At 37.0% G+C, this 17488-nt stretch overlaps 1 long non-coding RNA gene across 1 annotated transcript; it reads left to right on the top strand.

The window, feature by feature from the left end:
• The first annotated feature begins 286 nt into the window (after positions 1–286).
• Positions 287–17451, top strand: LOC122118078. The gene is made up of 4 exons (XR_006149285.1): positions 287–2431; positions 8839–8842; positions 10242–10248; positions 17441–17451. It is a non-coding gene; the product is annotated as an uncharacterized LOC122118078 (long non-coding RNA).
• Positions 17452–17488: the final 37 nt, after the last annotated feature.

Below are 17488 nucleotides of genomic sequence, written 5' to 3'. Positions count from 1 at the left end.
AACTTCTGTCCAGAACAATAACAAATGTATCTATGCATTTGTCCAAATGCCAGGATATTATCCTTTAAATAAGTATTCCATAATAATTTTAACATTCCATCTCATCTCATGCTTTAGCTTTTGAATGAACTTTCTGGCCGTGTGTGTGTGTGTGTGTGTGTGTGTGTGTGTGTGTGTGTGTGTGTGTGTGTGTGTGTGTGTGTGTGTGTGTGTGTGTGTGTGTGTGTGTGTGTGTGTGTGTGTGTGTGTGTGTGTGTGTGTGTGTGTGTGTGTGTGTGTTGATACTGTGTGTGTTGGTACTGGGGCTTAAACTTGAAGCCTAGGTACTGTCCCCTTAGCATTTTTGCTCAAGGATGATTGCTGTACTATTGAAGCTACAGATCCACTATGGCCTTTTAGTGATTAGTTGAAGATAAGAATTTTAACAACTTTCCTCCTAGAGCTGACTTTAAACTGAAGTCTTCAGTAAGAATTTTAACAACTTTCCTCCTAGAGCTGACTTTAAACTGAAGGCTTCAGTCTCGAGTAAGAATTATAGGCCTGAGTCACCAGTTCCTGGCTCTGGCTTCTAAAATGAGAACATGAGGAGACATGGGTGTCCTTGAAAATCTTTGTGTGTATGTATAAGCTTCTGTGCATGCACAGAAATGCATGCTATTGTTCATATGATTTTCTTACCTGTCATTACAATGGTATTTATGTATTTATTGAGAGAGTCCTGGAAAATACAAACAGGCAAACCACAGAAAACCCCACAAAAGTATGTAATCATTTATGATAACAGTTTAAGTGCCTCAAGGTTTGATTTATGTTTCACTTGTTTTCTGTTTTCCTGAGTGTAAGGAAAGAGGAAATCAGTTCTTAGACTCATTTTGAGTGAGGAAAGTGGGGAAAATGAAATTTTTTTTTTTTTGGTTTTTTGTTTATTTGTTTTGCTAGCACCATCACTAGGTGGGCAGACTCAGTTTTTAGATTGTAAGTAATGTTTCAAGATCTGAGAGAAACAATGAACAAAGAATTCCATGTTCTTAGCTTAAGTTTATTGATCCTTTTCTAAATTAACTGCAACTTTTGAATTGCTGGATTTCTTTGCTACTTTTTCCTCTTCTAGTAGAAAGAAAAACAGAGTTTACTTTTGAATATCCGATGAGAATCATTAAATATTAGACTTCATCTGTTTTCCTCCATTTGTTTCTTTTAGTCTAGTTTCTCTTAGGTCACTACATTCCATTCTTCTGTGTTGGATGGAAAAATAGGGTAAAGGATTTGGGATGAGACTAGATACATCATTATAAGGGCTATTACTGCCTGAGCTGGGGCCTCTAAAGGGAAAGAAATCCCCTATCTCCCTAACCTTGTGTTCACTTTGTCCTTACTAATTTATACTTCCAATAGGTGAGCACAAAATTCCCTGTTGAACCCAGACCCCCTGGGGGTAAAATAATCTTCACAAAACAATTTCCTTGCAATGTTGAATCATAGGATGAGTTTGCAAATATTGTATTTGAGTTACCTGAGATGTATGTGAAGCTTCTATATGATACTTTAGATTGACTGGGCTCCAGCTGGGCACTTGTGGGAAACAGCTTTACTGAGATATAATTTACATAATACAGTTGACTCACCTGAAGTGTGTAATTGCGAGTTTTTTCAGTACATTTATAAAGTTATGCAACCATCATCACAAAACCATTTTAGAACATTTCTGTCACCTTGAAAGATCCCTTTTGTTGGTTTGCAGACTCAAATCTAACCAAAGTTTATCACAGTTGCCAGGGAAAGGAAGATGTTGAGAAGGATTATAGTAGGTCTTGTTGTTTGTCTGAGGAGTGCGTGTGATTTTTAAGCTCAGGATTTTTGTTTTAATGTATTAACTATATTGTGTCAAGTCAGGTGTCATAATAGTATAAGTTTAATGATGCTGGGTGGGATTTATATTAGCACCTAATTGAGTCTGCTGTACCATGGAGTGCAGGAGGAAAGAGGAAACAAACATCTATAACTTGAAATATCCTAGCAGCCACATTAAAAAAATTAAAGATACATAGCTGAAGATTAATTTTGGCAATATATTTTATTTAACTCAATATATACAAAATATTATTTTAGCATATAAGCAATGTAAAAATTACTGAGATAGCATATATTTTGTCTTTCATACTAATTCTTTGAAAATTGCTGTATATTTTTTACTAATTTGGACTAACCTATCTAAAGTGTTCATTAGCTACATAAGGCCCATGGCTACTGTAATGAAGAGCTCTAGACTGTGTGTATTTATTTGTTTTTCTATAAGATAAATAGACAATGTCATGGAATTACTTTTGTTGAATTTTTTTCCCATGAGATAGGGTCTCTATTAGAGGCCAGGCAAGTCTTGAACTCTTGAAGTTCCTGCCTCAGCCTCCTAAAATGCTGAGATTACAGGCATGTATCCTAGTGAAATTGTTTCTAGTTTCTAGAGACTTGCTGGTTAACTAGTACATATGAATTTTAGAAATAAATGAAAAATTGTCAAAATAAAAATGACTGCCCTGAAATATTTTCCTTTTTAAAGATAAATAACTTCTGATAGAACAGTTGAGGTATAAAAGAATATAGTCTGCCTTATTTTTTCTCTTGTTGAGTATCTTCTATAGTCTATAACTAATATGTCCAAATTTATAGGACATAGAGTTGTTGATACAATACTGTTTTCAGTGTATATTGTGCTATTTTTCAAAAGAAAATTAATTAAAAGAAAACAGAGTGTGTCTTTGGTGATATGTTGCATGAAATATTAGTTTATGTTGATATTTCTTGAGTTTAAAGCAATACCTAAAAAAAGTAATGATTAGAACTTAATTATCTGCATTTATAGTACAGACTTCTACAGTACCAGAGAGATTATGAATGTCAGAAATCTCTTTATTTCAGTGTTCCTTGAGGTTAATTATTTGAAATGGCAGATTCCCAGCCACAAAATTATACCCCAGGTAATACAATTTTAGTTTTTCCTCGATCCTAGTGCCTCTGCAAGCCCACCCTCCCTCCATCCTTCCCCCTCTTCTCTCTTCCTCTTTCTTCTCCCCAGCTCCTACTCCTTCTTTCTGTCTTCCATCTTCCTTTTTTTCTTTTTCTTCCTTCCTCCTCTCTCCCTCCGTCTGTCTCTCCCTTTTCTCCTTCCGCTTTCCTTTTCCATTTTAAGGATCAAAGTCAAGGCTTAATTAGGAACTACACTCTTAGTTTTCCTCTCTCCCTCCGTCTGTCTCTCCCTTTTCTCCTTCCGCTTTCCTTTTCCATTTTAAGGATCAAAGTCAAGGCTTAATTAGGAACTACACTCTTAGTTTTCAAGTGGTCTCATCGAACTTCTAGGATAATGGGATAGTTGGACCTGAGCACAGATGTAACATTAAGTCAGTGTTTCTACACAAGAAGTTAAGATTATGACTTCATTGTTGTGTTGTTTTCAGAGATTTTACATATAGAGCTGGACATTAAAGTTTATCTGTTGTAAAGAAAAGCTATGTTATTTTGGAGAAGAATATAATTGTTTTATGAATCAATATGTAAAACTAGGGTATTTAATAAGCTAATAAGAGCATGTATTGCTATGAATGTATATTTTTAAAAATTATATCAAAATAAAAATTTTTAAATACTCTTTATAATTCATTGTTGATTTTGTGTGTTTAAGTTGCTTTAACCTTAAGTGTTGACCAAATATTTAGTTTCATATATATGAATTTAATGAATGGAACTTTTTGAATTGGTACATAGGAAAAATAAAAACATGGAAAATCAAGTTAATAACATAAATGCAAGGAAAAATAAAAATCTGGAAAATAACATTAATAATGCACATGCTAATGTCTTGCTAATGTCTCATATAATAGTAGCCATGATACTGCTGAATCTTTATTGGATATTGTATTAGTTAGCCTTCCATTACTGTAACAAAATGTCTGAGACGATTTAGTAATTTACAAAAATGGTTTATTGTGGCTCACAGGTCGAGAGGTTCCAGTTCAGAATTAAGTGTCCTTATGCTTTGGGCTTCTGGTAAGGGCAGCACATCATGATAGGAGCTTGTGGTTGAGCAAACTTTCCTTAGAAAGTGAAGGATGGAGGAAGAGATCAGGATCCCATGGTCTCCTTTGAGAGATCATCCAGTATTCTATTGACTTCCCAATAAGTACCACCTCCCAATAACACATCCCTGGGACCAAATCTGTAACATTTGGACCTTTGAGGGACATTTCAACATCGAAACTACAGCAACTCAAATATATGAGTATATTCTGCCCTTAGAATAGTAGTATATGATGAGAGGTTTCCTGTTTTTTTTTTAAAATAGATGTTGAAGTAATTGTGTTAAGTGGACTAGACATATTTTCATTTGTAATTGGAAATAGTCTTGTGATTGCAGGGAACTCATAATTTGTACGTTAGGGATGCTCTAAATGTAATATAAGACAACTATGAAGTGGCTTAGAGACTTGTCTTCCTCACTTAAAAAAAATCTGTAGTGAATTAGCCTAGATATATATCATCCATTGATGAATGGATAAAAAGAGTCAGTATTCTCAATGAAGTTTTATTGAGCCATAAATTATGTTCTTTGCAGCAAAATAGATGGGACTGTAGATCATCATGTTAAATGAAATAAGCCAGAATGAAAAGGATATCACATATTCTTGCTCAAATGCAGAATCTAGACAAGGAAGAAAGGAAGGAAGGAAAGAAGAAAAAGATGAGTGTAAAATGAGGACTGCTGGGAGAGAGGAAGCAGCGGGAGGTGGAGAGCAGTAGAAAGGATGGTGGGAATAATTGTGGTTGAAGTTCTACTTACATGTATGCAAACAGAACACTCAAATTCCATTACTATTTCATTAAAAGTGAGGAATTACAAGCAAGTGGGGAGATGAATTCAATCAAATACACATGTATATAGAGAAATATTACAATGAAACCTTTTCACATAATATATACTAATTGAAATGTTATGGTCTGAATGCTCATGTTCTCCAAAATTCCTATGTTGACATCCTAACTCCCAAGATGGTGGGTGTTGAAGGTGGGACTTTGAGAGGTGATTAGGTCACCCACCAAAACTCATTAATTAGTGCCATTAAAAGTGGAACCTGAGAGAACTGGGACTCCTGCCGTGTGTGGACAGTGAACTGGCATCCTCTGACAGAGCAGGCCTTCACCAGATGCCAAGACTCCAGATTTCTTTTTTTTTTGGGTCCAGTCGTGGGGCCTGAACTCTGGGCCTGGGCGCTGTCCCTCAGCTCTTCAGCTCAAGGCTAGCGCTCTACCACTTGAGCCACAGTGCCACTTCTTTCTTTTTTCTTTTTGCTTATGTGGTGCTGAGGAATCGAACCCAGGGCCCCAGGCATGCAAGGCAAGCGCTCTACCACTGAGCCACCTTCCCAGCCCCGACTCCAGATTTCTTAATCTTAAACTTCCTGCAGAAATGCTGAATGCAAATAAATTCATGATGTTTTGTTGTAGCTGCTGGAATGCACTAAGACAGCTGAATATAGATAGTTGTTAATGTTTTTTTTCAGCTGAGGAATTTCAGAGCTGATTCTGCTGCTGTTCACATCTTTACCTTTTAGTGAGTGATGGCTAACTCACCAGTCCTGGAAACTGCAAATAAAAGTTGAGAAGATTCAAGGTGCCACTCTTCTCATTTGTCCATACTGTCAGGAAAGCACATGCCTTTCCAGAATCCTCTGTAGTGTGGATCACGTGACTATAAAGGAATAACTGTAAGGACTTCCAGCCTGGATAGGGGAAAGATCCAACCCCCTCCCTAGCCAACCATAGTGTCACTGACTTGAATCAACTTTGGAAGATGTAAGTTTCCTCTACATGTCATGAAGGAAAATGACAGCCCTCTGAAATAAGCATGAAGTGTAATCATTTGCTCTAGTCAAGAAACATTGTGAGCCCCTTGTAATTAATGGCAGATGTGTCATGACTATCCTTCATGAAAGTAATGAGTTGATGGACCTCCCAGGGTGGGTTAATTAATGGTTGGTGTTTCATGGCACATATCAACATGAATGGCCCATGTCTGTGTTTTCCCCATGTTTCTGTTACTTTGGAGCAGAGTTCTTATGGCAGGCTTTTAACCAGGAGATGATACAAAACGTATCCCAGAGCATACTTGTATTGCCAGCTGGAAAGACTACTGGAGAAGTTCAAAATGCTGTAGCAAAAATGTGAAGAAGCAGAGGGTAATTGTACCCCAAACAGGCATTTATGCATTAGTGTTCTTTTTTTCAGGTGTTACTTCCTATTTTTGTTGATATTAAGTACAGGAAAATTGACTTTTTATGAAAAGAAATAGTCTAGAGGTGCAAAACCAGAATGAAATTAGTAAGAAATGTTTCATATCCTGTCAAAAATTGATTTTCTGATGGGAGCTTTTAGTTTTCTTTAGCACTCCCCATAGTTCCCTCAATGGAAATATCTTTGTGCAGGGTGAATGTGCTTCCCATTCAAGTCAGGCTGGTGGTGAATAGAGAAAATTCCAGTTGTAAAGGTGAGGCCGGCTATCATATCACTGGCTTCCCCCACAGATACTTTACACAGAATGTTTGCTAATTCACCAAGTAGCCCAGCTCAAGTCCTGCTACCTTCTTAAGAATCAACATGAGCAGAGACAGGAGGGGGAAACAGGGGAGAATAATGTAAAGAGTGACAGTGACTGAGAAGCACTGTACTTAGTAATAATATTTAAAAAAAGGAAGAAAAAAAGACACGAACTATTTTTTGCTCCTGGTCTCTGGACCTGAAGATTTGAAAGCATCATGGAACATGACCATTGGATCCCTTCTGGCCCCCAAATTCCACACTTGGATTTTTTTTAAAATGGTGAATTTTTTCAAGGACAGAAAAAGCTTCATAACTTTTATATTTGTTTATGCTGATCCAGATTATGCAAAAATGTATTGCTGTACATATGAGGGCAGTTTGTAGGAAAAAGTAAACTAGTGTTAGAATAAAGAAGTAGTTTCTGGAAAATGTTATGAGTAAGTTTCTACTTTGTGTTGAGTATTTTCTTTTTTTTTCCTCTCTTTTTTTTTGTCGGTCCTGGGGCTTGAACTCAGGGCCTGGGCACTGTCTCTGAGCCTCTTTGTGCTCAAGGTTAGCACTCTTATTACTTGAGCCACAGAGCCACTTCCAGCTTTTTCTGAGTAGTTTATTGGGCTGGCTTCAAACTACGATCCTTAGATCTCAGCCTCCTGAATAGCTAGGATTACAGACATGAGGCACCAGTGTCTGGCTCAATATTTTCTATTAAAAATAATGGGCAATATATTTTTATGTGAATTGTTGCAATTATGTCCAGTGAATTGATTTTTCAGTGGGGCAGAATCAGATGAAGATGTCTATTCCCTTCTCAGCCTCTGTGAACTTATGAAAGGTATTACCTTTCCATGTGTAAAACCTTTTAAATAAGTTGAGCTTGCCAGATGAAGTAATTACTAATGTCCCCTCTTGACATTCATAATGTTATCAATTTACTCCAAGGAAACAAATATTCAAGTACACAGTGTTACACATCCTAGAGGAACTCAAACTATAATTTTATCTTAGAGAAGGGGAAAATCCTCAGAAGATTCAACCACACATTTCAGATATAAAGAAAATGCCACTGCATTTTCCTTAAATTGTGGTAACATTTTAAATCATAGAATACAAAGATTTGGTGCACTCTTACATGGTTTATTTTCATACAGTACATGCAAATTGCTTTGCAGATTTCCCAGTAGCAAGGTATAGGTTTCTGTGGATGTGTTCAGACAGTCTGAACTCTCACAAGATATCATTGCCTACCAACATTCATTTTTGCTCAGGTCATATACTCTTCCTTTTAATTCCTTGAGACCAGCACCTCCAATTAGCATACTTAATCACTGAATGATATTGTCTAACCAGAGCCCAAACAAGCCACTGGGAGCTCTCATGTTGTCTGCCTCAAGTCTCTTAGCAGCTGAGAGGGTCAATAATCACTGTGTTTAATATTTGGTAAGTCCTGGGCACTCTTATCAGTCATTACCATTGCAGATGTGGTAGCTTAACCAAAAGCAAATGGCATGATCTTGATGAATTCTCTACAAACTTTTTTCTGTGTTTACATTTATGTCTAGGCCAACCTTTATTTACCTAAAAATATTGTAATGCATCTTGGTATTAAGAAATCAATAGCACCATTTTGACAAGTTTGAAGAATGAAGTGTTTACTGCTCCTTTTAAACCAGAATTTGGGAAGGAAGCCTTTAATGTTCTATTAGCCATGTAAACCTGGATATTTATATTTCGTCCTCCAAATCTTACAAGTTCTTGTTTTGGGCTAATGACTTACCCTCCAAATGATTGCAGGTATCCTGTGTGTGATGTTATTCTATTAATTTAACTTTCCTTGATGCTACTGAACTGGTTGTGGAGCTTTGGTACAGAAAACCTTCAACAACCCAGGAATACACATTTCATATCTAGTAAAGATGAGAGAAGACACCCCAGGTAATGTTACATAAATCCTTTGCAGGTTCTCCTTCCTCAGTGCCTGCTACCCTGCTTTCTGAAGCTTGACAGTCTCTATCTCTGCTTCTCAGCTTCTCTTCCATCATTCAGATGGCAGTTTATCTTTGTCTCCATTTCTCCTTATTTCAGCGGTCCTCGGTAATCACATAGCCTTTGCTAATCACGGACATTATAAAGTATAAAGTTACAACTAAAAGCATTCCTACCATAACCTCATTCTAACTAGCAAATACTTTTTAAATAAAGACAAGTTTCTCAAGATGAAGAACACTGCTTGTAATAAGCAACACAAAAAAGGAATGTATAGAAAGGAATGAGAATTAGGACAGAGGCACAATGACAAAGTGACATTTGGCATTCTAAATTTTGTTGTCTGAGACTTAGCTTTGTACAAGTTGTCTTTTGATGTCTAAACCTTCCTGTGAGAGCTGCCCTTTCAGGTCAGATGACTTATAGGGCTGACACAACCACAGCAACTTTGATCTGGGCTTCCGTTAGTCAAACTTGAAGACGTAGGTGATTTTTATAGGGTCACAGAGTAGTTTTAGAAAAGCAATTTCATAAAATTTACTCATCACCTTCAAGTTTACACTGCTATTTTTTTTGAGGGGGGTGGGGGCGTGGGGAGAGAGGCCGAGTCAGTGCAGTTTTAACTTTCAGTGGCTGAGGCCTTGCTTTTACTGGTGACTTGCAATTGTGTTTGGTGCATTGAATGATGGTTATTCTTTGGACTGGCATACCAGGATAGCTAAATATGGAAGCTGGATGGTCTGAGGAAAGGCTGAAGGTATGTTTACCAAGAGCAAGGAGGCTGTCTAACTCAGCTATGTACAAAACCTGAGACTGTTCTGCAGGCTCAGCGGCGTCCACACACAGCTTTACTCCTTCACCACTTTGCCCTACTTTCCTTCACTCTGCCTGTGCTGACAGACTATAGGCAGACCAATCCTCTCTTGTCTCTCAAGTCAGCCTATTCCCAAGAAGTGTTCTTTGATCATTCATGGTAGACAGGAGCTCTTCCCTCTTTCCATCCCTAAAGGACTCACCAGCTGCCAGGATTTAGCACAGGATGACTCTTCTCTCCACTGGGTTTAATTGATCTCTGACTACGCCACTGCATGTAATAGTTTCTCAGTGAAAGTTTCCTGGAAAAACAGACTTCTGGGATGCTTGAAATGTAGCCAATCATTTCATGAAAGTGTCCTTTTGATGTAGAACTCAACTGTTTTGTGTAATTTCTCAGAAGAAAATTAGCTATTGACTTTGGTGGTTTATTTATTTCTAAAAATATTTACATTTATCAAGATGGGTGCAAGTGGCTCACACCTCTCATCCTAGCTTACTCAAGCGGCTGAGAGAATTTAGGATTATAGTTGAGGTCAGCTCAGCAGGCAAGCCCATGAGACTCTTATCTCCAATTAACCATTACAAAATAAAAAATAAAAAAAGCATGAGGTGGAGCTGTGGCTTACGTAGTACTCAAGCAAAGAAGTTTAGAGACAGCACCTAGACCCCAAATTCAAGCCTCAGAACCAGCATCCCCCCAAAATAATAACTGCCTTCAAACTTCTGAGAAATGCAGACCATTGGCAAGTGGAAATGTGGGGTTTCTATTTACATGTTGTAATCCTTCCCCTCTCCCATTCCAACTGTCACTCTGCTACACATGTCAACCAACAGAAGTTGGCAGATGATTCCAGTTTTTTGGTTCTGAGCTCTATAATCTACCCTTGGGAATATGTTATGTCTTGATCACTGCAACAGTTTAAAGAAAAGCATGTATTATTTAAAGTCATGAGACAATTTTAGATAGTCTTAATAACAGGCATATAGTGGGGTTTCTACTCAATATCTCATTTGTAATCCTTTGACTACAGATGTTGAAAGCCCAACTAAGACATGAGAGTTGTGAATTCCTAAAATTTCTCTCAGTATGTGGGTCACCTGCTCCCTTTAGACAGATATTTTGGAATGAGTAATTTCTTTGTGACAGAAATAGACTTGGACAAAGGGTTCTTGTTGGATTTCTAAATATGTAAGGAAAGCCAAGCATTGACTCAAGGCCCTGTCTTTTCCAAGAAATGAAATATAAAGCACTAAGAAAAGCATGGAGTTTGGAAAGTGTTTCTAGAACTATTGATGGGCAAGTCATTGTCATGGAATGCCATATAACGAAGCATATGATTTCCTAAAAGTGATGAATGGAAGTCCAGTTAATATAGATAGCTTCAGAATATCATAAGAGATGAAGAACCAAAGGGCTCTTATTTTTTATCTTGCTAAGTAACAGCTTTGGATGGACTTAGTATGAGTAAGTCCTAGTGCTAAGATGTCATTCATATAATTGTTAAAATATAATGATCATATTTCTAAAGCATACTCAAAGATCTAGAAATCTTCCATTCATGGCCAGCTTCGAGTCATATTCCAATTTCCTTTTTCGAGAATGAGGCAGTGTTGCATTTTGGTCCTGCAGAGAAATTTCACTGTTTAGTTGTTCTCTTACACAATTGTTCTTGTGTGACCATGTGCCATATAAAATAAAACTCATTTAACTTCCTAAAATAGGAAATGAGGATAGTAACCTCAAGCTAAGAGAAAAAACTCAGTAGTTTGCAGATTACATTCTAGAGGTCATCAGAAAGCATGAGGCGCCTTGAGTAAAATGAAATAGCCACAATTCTTTTTTTACTGTATAAAATGCCATATCGATATCTTAGATATTGTGGCCTTAAACAATGTTCCAATAAAATCAGCCAGTAGAGGCTTGTATTGGAGCCACCATTTGCCTGACTTAGGAAATTGTTCTTTGGAGATTTAAATTTAATTCCTTGGGGGAATTAATTAAATGTGGAGATTACGTTTTAAATGCTCATTAATTTTATATGTATATCTCAAAGACCAGAGATGAAAGAATGATTGACATTTAAACTAGGACGAATACTCATATTGACCCCAACCCTTTCATTCGTAAGTCCTTTTACATACACCCTTAGTTCACTGGCTAATTTTTTATACCCTTAAGTCAGCTGTACCCACTCACTGAATTCACAGGTGATTAAAAACACAGATGCTGGTGGCCTGTAATCCAAGCTACTCACAAGGCCACACTAAAGCCACCAGCACAACTATGTTTATCACAGCATTATTCACCATAGCCAATATGGAACCAACCCAAATACCCCTCAGTAGATGAATGGATTAAGAGAATGTGGTACATATACACAACGGAATTCTATGCTTCCATCAGAAAGAATAACATTGTTCCATTCATAAGGAAATGAAAAGACTTGGAAATAATTATATTAAATGAAGTAAGCTAGACCCAAACAAAAGCAGGTCGCATGTAAAAACTAGAATATGTATATGATATTCTTCACAGGGGATTTCAATAACTCAAGCGCTTAGTGAAAAGGACTATATAGAATGAAGCATATTAACATGAACTCCAACTTATCAAAACAAGAGGTTCTCATTAGACCCTGTATATAGTTCATTCTTTTTTCTAAAAAAAAAAAAAAAAAAAAAGTTTGAAGCCAGCCTGGTCAGGAAAGCCCATTAGAGACCCTTTATCCCCAATTATCCAGCTAAAATCCAGACATGGCAGTATGATTCAAGTGGTAAGAGTGCTAGCCTTGAGCCAAGCTAAGTGAGAGTCAGAAACACTGAGTTCAAGTCCCAGTACCAGCACCAAAATGATAATAATAATAAAGAAATGGAAGGAAACACCATTATCTGTTGGACATGGAATAAAGGTCCACTATTACGCCATTTTGGCTTCTTTGAATATTAGAATATTCTTTTTATTTACAGATAACCATAAAATATTACTGAAAGTATATAGTAAACAGAAAAAATTATGTGTGCTATCTATGCTATTTATCTATTTACATGCTATATAGAATAAATATAAAATAGGTAAAGATAAAAGATGGCAATTACAATAGTTTTCAACTTATTGTCACACTTAATTTTATCCTGTGCAAAGAAGACTATTATCCATGTCTCAAGGAAAGGAAAAAAATCTAGTAAATTTTTACCATTAAACACTGATTGTCAGAGTTGAGAGAGAGCTTTGGGAAAACAACAGCTTTCAAAAAATCTAATGTAAACAAAGCCTATCACATTCGAGTAGCTTGCAATAATCTTCTAAGTTGAAAATAAAAGCCATTCAATTTGATTGGATTAATTATCTTTTTTTTTTTTTGGTCGATCATGGGGCTTGAACTCAGCCTGGGCACTGTCCCTCAGCTCTTCAGCTCAAGGCCAGTGCTCTACAGCTCCAGCTACAGCACGTCTGGTTTTCTGGTGGTTAACTGGAGATGAGAGTCTCACGGACTTTCCTGCCTCGGCTGGCTTTGAACAGTGATCCTCAGATCTCAGCCTTCTAAGTAGCTAGGATTACAGGTGTGAGCCACTGGCACCGGGCATATCTGTCACTTTTAATGGAAGGAATCACAGCAATGATTAAACTGAATACAAATATTCTGTGCTTTTCAGGTAAATCTTAAAGTGCACTGGATTGTTTAGAAAAACAATGTTACTTTGCAGTGTTTGGAGCTGCATTGCTGTTTAGAGTGTCAGCCTTAAGTCTGGAGCAACACAGATTGCTTGTTTCTCTGGCTAGGTTGGGATGCTTGAAGGGCTTTAGTGTACTTCTTGCTACTACATGACGAGCCTGATGGCTACAGAAATGAAACAAACATTGATTTGGGCCAGGTGCCAGTGAACTACTCAGAAGGCTGAGATCTAGGGGATTGAGGCTCAAAGCCAGGGTGATCAGAAAAGCCTACCTTCAAAATAACTAGCAAAAAGCAAGGCTGGAAGTGGGTTCAAATAGCAGAGTACAAATAGAGCAAGCATGAGGTTTGGAGTTCAAATCCCTGTTCTGGTTTAAAAAATAATGCTAAAACTAATGCATGGAAAGAGAAAATAATAGGTGGATCTTATTTTCCCATTTATGGCCAACGGAAATATATCAAATACTCAAGTAGATGGGAAGAGGCTTTCTCCTAACTTAAACTCCACTGGGCCAGATGCATAGGATCTTCCTTACAGCAGTGTCTTGATTCTTGTGACATTGTCAGATGGACTGCTTTTACTCTTCAAGTAAAAAAATGGCTGCACTAAGATTACATTACTTGATCTTAGGTCATGTCCTTAAGGAATAATAATGACAAAACTTGCCCTTAATATATAAAATATAGAAAGAGGAAATGCTATACTTGGTTATTATTGGTTATCATTATCTCCATAATTTTCTTTTGCTCTTTCACCCTCTCTGTCCTTTCTTCTTTCCCTTCTTCTTCCTGTATTTATCAAGGAGTTAGAAAGTCACCCTGAATGTGTCAGAAGAGTAAGAGGACAAAATTTAATAGAAAATGATTGGGTATATTTTGTTTATCATGTGGTTACAAATTTATAATACCAATATTACATGTGTACAATATTTTTTAAAAAAAACACTGCAGACATACAGTCTAATCACCAGTGTTAAATCAGTAAATGCTCAAAAGTTAACAATGCATTAATGTGAGCACTAAGGAAATAATGTATCAGGAATGCAGTAATGATAAGCATTAAGGAAATTGGAATATGACCTAATAGCTAGTACTTACAAGAATATTACAAATCCTATTACACAAGTAAATGTCTAGAAACATTGCATTGTCTCAAGTAGACCAACATGGCAAGATTGAATGCTCTACCTTGACAAGTAAATCATATTATAATATTCTAATTTTGTAATTGTCTCTGCTGTGTATTTGTTGTGTGTGTGTGTGTGTGTATGTGTGTGTAAAGTCAACAAACACCCATCAAGAAAAACCTAGTACTAATTTACTTTGTTGACCTTTTAAAGAAAATGTCTTTGAATTGGCTTTGCAAGAACAATCCCAAAACAGGAAAGGTTTACTAATTTTATTCTTTGCCTTTATGGCATTTACTTTCCCTTTTCCAATTTTAAATGCAACCAGCTGCTTCAGTGCAATAAAAATTGAATTATGAAACAAAATGGCTCTTTTTAAATCATCAGCCTGTAGGCAACCTACAATTAGTTACCTTGCATGTGAAAATGGAAATAGAAATTGCTAAACATTGTTATAAAAATGTTAAAATACTGTGCAACTGAAGTCCTAGGAAAAGGCAAAGTGCTTCTTTCTTTTTTTTAAGTCTCCCCCTAAAAAATGATTTTTCTAGATCAGAATGTAAAAAAACATTCTGGAAAGTCTTTAAAAAATCTGTGTGTAATGGCAGTGTTGATTAAACCCTTCTCAGGAAATCTAAAAATATATCAGCCAGTGGCCATCTTCCCATTTTGGGGAAGTGGGGTAACTGGCATAGTATCACCATTATCATACAATGCCCATTATGCAAATTTGTATGTCTAAAAAGATGGACTGCCTGTCATAGAAGATGGTGCCCAGCTTAGTACTGGTGGACAAATCTGGATTCTCTGTGTGGTCTTTTCTCATGGGGGACATATGGTTGAACCACAGCAGATTTCAGTAAGTCAGAACACTGTGGGCTGTGTGGCAGCATTTATGAGACTCTATTCCAGGGCATGATGAGGGAGCAGACGAATTTGGCCAGCAGCCAGTTTGGAAAGTGGTCGTCTTTGAAGTCAGGTTGTGAAACACTTGTGGAACCCCATGAATGGCCAGGAGTAGCCAATTTTTTTTTCTCTCTCCTTATTTCAATCTATAACATTTCTGAAACATTTCTTCTTGGCTTCTCACCAATGTGGAAAACTGAGGCACAGAAACTGAAATGTCACTTTGCTTAAAATAAGAAGTGTTCTCATTAGCGCAGATACAGCAACCACTAGTTCTATTGGCTCCTGACTATTTGATGTCCTAAAGGTGTTAACAAACACCCCTCATTTTGGAAACTTACTATAAAAATAATTCAAAATATCCCATCATTGAATATTAGTTATATTGTTATACTTTAGATACACTGGATTAAAATATACTGTAATCCATTTCATGGGTATTAGAAAATTTAAAACACATGTGACTTGTAAACTTTTTATTCCATACAGTACTGTTTTAGACAATAGCTTCTACAAGCTTGTCCCCAGTTTTCTACCTTATTTATGGGTCCCTGTGACAATGAACTCTTTTTTTTTTAACTGTATTTTCTTTTTTTGTCTTTTCTTTTTTGGTACTGGGGATCGAACGCAGGACGTTGTACTTGCTAGGCAGGCGCTTTGCCACTGAGCTACATCCCAGCCTGACAATGAATGCTTTACAGTTTGAGAAAACCACTGGAATCACAATTAGATTTCTTTTAATGGGAAAAATAATTCAAGAGTGCCTTCATGGTAAAAGAATCTAATTTATGCAGTGTGTCTGAACTTCTCAATATGAAAACCAATAAAATAATGTGATTACTTTCAACTCTAAAATGCAAAATGTAGTTGATTGCTATTTGTTGAGATTCAAAAAGTATTCTGCTTTGTGACTTTGCCAATTAAGACTAATGTTATGAAGTAATTTTTTCAAATTCAGATTCTCTTTCTCTACATTAATTTAGCTAAATAATCTTCGAAACAGATACCTATTTCCATTTAACAAGCTATGTAAATGTTGACCTTTCAAATACTCCAATGTAATCCCTATATAACTTATTAGAGTGATTGCCTATAAAGTCTTTGAATTATTTGACTGAAATGCCTTTCTTGTGAATGGTTGACCCATTTTGAACTGAAAGGGCTTAGTCACCATATAGGTATTGTCAGGACTTAATCTCTAACACACAAGTCAAAATTTCAAACTCCTTCTGGTATTTAGGTAGTTTATAGATTATAAAAGAGAGGGAATTACTTTATGCTTGAATATAACAAGGAATGGTCACATGCAATAATTTAAGTGGGTAAACTTTTTTTATTTTTGTCTGTCGTGTGGGCTGAACTCAGCCTGGGCATTGTCCTTCAGCTCTTCAGCTCAAGGCTAGCGCTCTACCACTTGAGCCACAGCACCACTTCCAGCTTTTTTCTGCTTATGTGGTGCTGAGGAATCAAACCCAGGGCCTCATGCATGTGAGGCAAGCACTCTGCCACTGAGCCAACCTCCCAGCACCTAAGTGAGTAATAAAATGTGTACTGGCTCTGGCCTTTGCAGGGCCATTTCTGTTGTCCACGGGGCCAATCAATCAGTCCGCCCAGGTTGGAATGTTAACACATCTGCACTTGGAACAGTACTAGGTGAGCTGGTAGTGGTGATGTATTCTTACCTCCTAATGAATTGGCGTCTTCTAACAATATCCCTTTCTCTCTCTTCTTTGCTCTTCTTATGTATGAGACACTTACCATGTATACCTTTTAAATCTCATGGGAAAAATTATACTAGAAAACTTTTCTTCTTCTTAAATGGAAAGCTTAATGCTTAATGAAGTTATTCTTTTCCTTTCCCCTGCCCTTTGGTTCCAGTCTTGGGGCTTGACCTCAGGGCCTGTAGTCTATCCCTGAGCTTTTGTGCTCAAGGACAGCATGCTACCACTTGAGTCACAACTCCACTTCTGTCTTTTGGGTGTTAATGTGAGATGAGCATCTCATGGACTTTTCTACCCAGGCTGTATTTGAACTGTGATTCTCAGATCTCAGCCTCCTAAGTAGTTAGGATTATAGTTGTGAACCAGTGGTGCCTAGTGAAATTATTCTTTAAGGCTGAAAAGTAAGTATTAATCCCTTTACATATAACACTGAAAAGAAGTCCAAAAAAGTTAAAAGAAGGTAAAAGGGAAGAAAAGGGCACACACTAGCAATTAATAAAGAAAAATAAAACCAAAATAGTTACCTGAGGTTAGGTGATTTACTTCATCAGGATCTTTCTCTTGGTATCAGAAAACTACCAGATCTCTATGGAATATAAGAAGCCTTACCTTTTCTCTTCAAAAGACAGGCAGAATGTGTACTGAGATCCGGTAGCCTCCAGAAGGCAGAGGT

The sequence above is a fragment of the Dipodomys spectabilis genome, unplaced genomic scaffold (genome assembly GCF_019054845.1).
Source record: "Dipodomys spectabilis isolate Male_0828 unplaced genomic scaffold, ASM1905484v1 ptg000147l, whole genome shotgun sequence".
Classification (NCBI taxonomy): domain Eukaryota; kingdom Metazoa; phylum Chordata; class Mammalia; order Rodentia; family Heteromyidae; genus Dipodomys; species Dipodomys spectabilis.
Note: the sequence above shows the minus strand (reverse complement) of the source record. Positions and strands in the feature narration are given on the sequence as shown.